The following is a 6,558-nucleotide window of genomic DNA, read 5'->3' as shown; positions in this document are numbered from 1 at the left end:
AAAGCTCCATCTTGTAATCTTCATCTTGAATCTTCATTTTCTTTTTACAAAATTATATCCTAATACAATTTTTCTAGAAAATGAAATAACAACCTATTCTATTTTTACAAACAAATAGAATAAATTACATGAAAAATTACAAGATTACTTACAACTTATTACACACCAAAATTACAAAATTATTACAAATTAATACAAACCAAATGAATGAATATTACAACCATGAATAATAACCAAATCATTCAAACATTCAACCACATGGTCTAGGCTCGATTGTGAACAACAACATAACATCAAATCTTGGCCAAACTTGAAGTCCCAAACCCACTTTTGGGGTCCAAAATTCGGCCAAACCAACAAACCCACCAAAACTCATGATTTTTACATTCTACTTTCATGCATGTTGGTAGATTGTAAAATAAATGAGTTTACTAGCCAAAACAAGAAGCATATTAACAAGACTTTGGCTCTAGATACCATTGATGGAATACCACATGTAAACAAGTCACAAAACCCATTTATGTATGTATATGAATTCGTGTATATGTATATGTAGCAAGCGGAAGCAATTTTCATCTTAAGAACATGTGTATTTTAACCTTTTAAAATGTATTCCATTTCATAGATCTAGTCTTGTACAATATACTAAAATGTAAATAGAAGCTAGTTTAAAGGGATGTACCTACTCCAAGTTAGGAGGTTACAAGATGAAGAAGATGATGATGAAGATGATGAAATTGGTGGAGTTTCAAAACAATGAAACCTCAAGAGATAATACCCCAAACTCTTCACCAACACCTTATGCAATAGTTAGGATTTAATGACACTAGAATTAGCTTGCAAAAAAAAGGAAATGAACTCTCTTTCCTTCAAGAAAGCTCACGGCAGCAGCAAGGAGGGGAGAGAGTTGTGCAGAATTTTTTTTGCAAGTAAAAGATGTGTATAGCATGTGTGTTGAAGTCCCAAGAGAGCTAGGCATGTGTGTTTAGATATATGGGAAAACCAAGTAGTCAAAAGCATGAGTTCATGAACCCAATGCCCCCATCTCCCATGCCACATTCCCCTTTTTTATAAAATAGTTTTTATAAAACTAATTTTATAAAACCCTTCTCTTTTATAAACTTCCATGACATTATTATTAATCATGTACATATTTATTTATAAAACCAATTTTATAAAATGTGACATAACTAAATTTAATTATTTAACCTATAAATAATTAAATCCATATAATATAAATCATTCCATAATTTATATATATATGTGTACACATCAAGTAGTATTTCAGAAAACCACTTTTCTTAAAGTTCAAGTGTCGCGTATCTGATTAATGATCCAATCGTTAAGATCAAATACGAATGAGGTGTCGGTAAGTTTGTTATTGGGTATGACCCGACTTGGATCATAACATTTTAGCCACATTAATTTAATATATCTCTCGAGCATACGAAATACCTTCAATTTTGGTACCCAAATCCTTTCAGCCCTATACCGGGTTCCGTCTTCCCGAATATTAAGATGCTTCTCCGATCCTTTGGGTATTTCATCCTTTAAATTTCCCTCTTTTAAAACTCCTTGTTGCGCCTCCTTTATTTGAGTAGTAAGGTTATTATGAATCATTATATTCATAGATTTTACTCGAATGGGTTCTCTGTCCTTCCTGCTCAAGACATCGGCTACCACATTTTCCTTCACCGGGTGGTAACAAATCTCAAAGTCGTAATCATTCAATAATTCAATCCACCTACGCTGCCTCATATTCAGTTGTTTCTGATTAAATATGTGTTGAAGACTTTTGTGGTCAGTATATATAATACTTTTGACCCCATATAAGTAGTGCCTCCAAGTCTTTAATGCAAAAACAACCGCGCCTAATTCCAAATCATGCGTCGTATAATTTTGTTCGTGAATCTTCAATTGTCTAGACGCATAAGCAATCACCTTCGTTCGTTGCATTAATACATAACCGAGACCTTGCTTTGATGCGTTACAATAAATCACAAAATCATCATTCCCTTTAGGCAATGACAATATAGGTGCCGTAGTTAGCTTTTTCTTCAATAACTAAAACACTTTCTCTTGTTCATCATTCCATTCAAATTTCTTCCCTTTATGCGTTAATGCAGTCAAGGGTTTTGCTATTCTGGAAAAGTCTTGGATGAACCTTCTGTAGTAACCAGCTAGTCCTAAAAACTGGCGTATGTGTTTTGGAGTTTTCAGGGTTTCCCACTTTTCAACAGTTTCTATCTTTGCCGGATCCACCTTAATACCTTCTTTGTTCACTATGTGACCGAGGAATTGAACTTCTTCCAACCAAAATGCACACTTTGAAAACTTAGCGTACAGTTTTTCCTTCCTCAATACTTCTAACACCTTTCTCAAATGTTCACCGTGTTCTTGGTCATTCTTTGAGTAAATAAGTATGTCATCAATGAAAACAATGACAAACTTGTCAAGGTATGGTCCACACACTCGGTTCATGAGGTCCATGAACACAGCTGGTGCATTAGTTAAACCAAACGGCATGACCATAAACTCGTAATGACCGTAACGTGTTCTGAAAGCAGTCTTTGGAATATCATCTTCTTTCACCCGCATTTGATGATACCCGGAACGTAAGTCAATCTTTGAATAAACAGACGAGCCTTGTAGTTGATCAAATAAGTCGTCGATTCTCGGTAGTGGGTAGCGATTATTGATGGTAAGTTTGTTCAACTCTCGGTAGTCGATACACAACCTGAATGTACCATCTTTCTTCTTGACAAACAAAACAGGAGCTCCCCACGGTGATGTGCTTGGTCGAATGAAACCACGCTCTAAAAGTTCTTGTAATTGGCTTTGCAGTTCTTTCATCTCGCTAGGTGTGAGTCTGTAAGGAGCACGAGCTATTGGTGCAGCTCCTGGTACAAGATCTATTTGAAATTCAACGGATCGATGTGGGGGTAATCCCGGTAATTCTTTCGGAAATACATCGGGAAATTCTTTTGTGACGGGAACATCATTGATGCTCTTTTCTTCAGTTTGTACCTTTTCGACGTATGCTAGAACAGCATAGCAACCTTTTCTTATTAGTTTTTGTGCCTTCAAATTACTAATAAGATGTAGCTTCGTGTTGCCCTTTTTTCCTTACACCATTTAGGGTTTTCCTTTTTCTCGTATAATGCGAATTGCATATTTGTAACAAACGATCTCTGCTTTCACTTCTTTCAACCAGTCCATACGGATTATCACATCAAAACTCCCTAACTCTACTGGTATCAAGTCAATCTTAAATGTTTCGCTAACCAGTTTAATTTCTCGATTCCGACATATATTATCTGCTGAAATTAATTTACCATTTGCTAATTCGAGTAAAAATTTACAATCCAAAGGCATCAATGGACAACTTAATTTAGCACAAAAATCTCTACTCATATAGCTTCTATCCGCACCCGAATCAAATAAAACGTAAGCAGATTTATTGTCAATAAGAAACGTACCCGTAACAAGCTCCGGGTCTTCCTGTGCCTCTGCCGCATTAATATTGAAAACTCTTCTGCGGCCTTGTCCATTCGTGTTCTCCTGGTTCGGGCAATTTCTAATAATGTAGCCCGGTTTTCCATATTTATAACAAACTACATTGGCATAACTTGCTCCGACACTACTTGCTCCGCCATTACTCATTCTGACACCATTTGTTCCTTTCGTTCTGTTAACCCCTGGTCCGTAGACCTCACACTTCGCCGCGCTATGACCATTTCTTTTACACTTGTTGCAAAATTTGGTGCAGAACCCCGAGTGATACTTTTCACACCTTTGGCATAGCTGCTTCTGATTGTTGTTGTTGTTGCGGTTGTTATTGTTGTTGGGATGATTGTTGTAGTTGTTGTTGTTATTGTTGTTGTTGTTGGGCCGTTTGTTGTAGTTGCGATTAATGTTGCGATTATTGGGATAGTTGTTGCGATTATTGTTGTAATTGCTGTTGTTGTTGTATTGATGATTCTTATCATCGTTTTCCTCCCACTTTCTTTTGACTTGCTTCACATTGGCCTCTTCAGCAGTCTGTTCTTTAATTCTTTCTTCAATCTGGTTCACTAGTTTGTGAGCCATTCTACATGCCTGTTGTATGGAGGCGGGCTCGTGTGAACTTATATCTTCTTGGATTCTTTCCGGTAATCCTTTCACAAACGCGTCGATCTTCTCTTCCTCATCTTCGAACGCTTCCGGACACAATAGGCATAATTCTGTGAATCGTCTTTCGTACGTGGTAATATCAAATCCTTAGGTTCGTAACCCTCTAATTTTTGTCTTGAGCTTATTGACCTCGGTTCTGGGACGGTACTTCTCGTTCATCAAGTGCTTGAATGCTGACCACGGTAGTGCGTAAGCATCATCTTGTCCCACTTGCTCTAGATAGGTATTCCACCATGTTAACGCAGAACCTGTGAAGGTATGCGTAGCGTACTTCACTTTGTCCTCTTCAGTACACTTACTTATGGCAAACACCTATTCGACCTTCTCGGTCCATCGTTTCAATCCGATCGGTCCTTCGGTTCCATCAAATTCCAAAGGTTTGCAGGCAGTTAATTCTTTGTAGGTGCATCCTACACGATTTCCTATACTGCTAGATCCAAGGTTATTGTTGGTATATAGCGCAGCCTGTACTGCGGCTATGTTTGAAGAAAGAAAGGCACGAAATTCCTCTTCGCTCATATTCAAGGTGTGTCGAGTAGTCGGTGCCATTTCCTTTAAAATAGTCAAATGAAACGAGTTAATCATATAGAATATCAAGAGTAGTCAATAGTATTTTGTAGCGTAATATGAACTTATTTATAAAAGCTCTTTCTTCATATTAGCATTTTATACTCTTTAATTCAGGTAGTACCTACCCGTTAAGTTCATACTTAGTAGCTAACATACCATTTCAACTACTACAATTCTATATGAAAAACTAATCACAAAAAAAAAAAATATCATATTCAAACCTTTATACAATAACTTGCAAACTTACAATACCGCTTTTTTTACATATAGCATGAAATATAGCACATAAAACTTTGATACAAAGTAGTTGCGAAGATAATTCTAGTTAATAAATAAGGCGTTCAGCAAAGGCAATAAAGACACGTAATTCATACGTCCAGAAACAAGTCATGCATTCTGGTTTTACTAATACCACTTCCCATCCTTGGTTTTGTGGAACATAACCTTTGTGACCGATAGTAAGACAATGTGTTGTAACGTCGTCAAAAGGATGAAGGTTACGTAATGACTAACAGTCTCGTAATAACCTAAAAACCTCATTTCTTACCCCAATTACCGACTCCGTCACTTGTGGGAACGTTTTGTTTAATAGTTGTAGCCCGATGTTCTTGTTCTCACTTTGGTGAAAAGCGAACATTACTAATCCGTAAGCATAACATGCTTCTTTATGTTGCATGTTAGCCGCTTTTTCTAAATCACGAAGTCCAATATTCGGATATATTGAGTCAAAATAATTTCTTAACCCATTGCGTAAAATAGCATTTGGGTTCCCCGCAATATATGCGTCAAAGTAAACACATCGTAACTTATGGATTTCCCAATGTGATATCCCCCATCTTTCGAACGAAAGCCTTTTATAAACCAAGGCATTCTTGGAACGTTCTTCGAATGTCTTACAAACTGATCTCGCCTTAAATAGTTGTGCCGAAGAATTCTGACCGACTCTAGACAAGATTTCATCAATCATGTCTCCGGGTAGGTCTCTTAAAATATTGGGTTGTCTATCCCTTTTGTGTTTTTATACTGTAAAATAGACAAGAGTTAGATTCATAAAAAAAAATACTTATTAATACAAGCAATTTTTACATATATCATAAAGCATAAGCACACTATATTACATATATTACACCACACGAATACAACTATCTTATTCCGACTCGCTTGTTTCTTCTTCTTCGGTTTTGGTTCGTTTTGCCAAGTTTCTAGGGATATATGATGTTCCCCTAATACGAGCCGTCGTTTTCCACATTGGTTTAGAAAAACTTGGTGGTTTAGAGGTTCCCGGGTCATTGTTACAACTTAAGGACTTCGGGGGTTGACGATACATATAAAGTTCATCGGGGTTGGAATTAGATTTCTCTATTTTTATGCCCTTTCCCTTATTATTTTCTTTTGCCTTTTTAAATTCAGTTGGGGTAATTTCTATAACATCATCGGAATTCTCGTCGGAATCCGACTCATCGGAGAATTGGTAATCCTCCCAATATTTTGCTTCCTTGGCGGAAACACCATTGACCATAATTAACCTTGGTCGGTTGGTTGAGGATTTTCTTTTACTTAACCGTTTTATTATTTCCCCCACTGGTTCTATTTCTTCATCCGGTTCCGATTCTTCTTCCGGTTCCGATTCTTCTTCCGGTTCCGACTCTTCTTCCGGTTCCTCTTCGGGAACTTGTGAATCAGTCCACGAATCATTCCAATTTACATTTGACTCTTCATTATTATTAGGTGAGTCAATGGGACTTGTTATAGAGGTAGACATCTATCACATAATATCAAACGCGTTAAGAGATTAATATATCACATAATATTCAC

Source organism: Rutidosis leptorrhynchoides, chromosome 5 (assembly GCF_046630445.1).
Source record: "Rutidosis leptorrhynchoides isolate AG116_Rl617_1_P2 chromosome 5, CSIRO_AGI_Rlap_v1, whole genome shotgun sequence".
In the NCBI taxonomy this organism is placed as follows: Eukaryota; Viridiplantae; Streptophyta; class Magnoliopsida; order Asterales; family Asteraceae; genus Rutidosis; species Rutidosis leptorrhynchoides.
The sequence above is the reverse complement of the archived record's forward strand: the minus strand, read 5'-3'. Positions refer to the sequence as shown.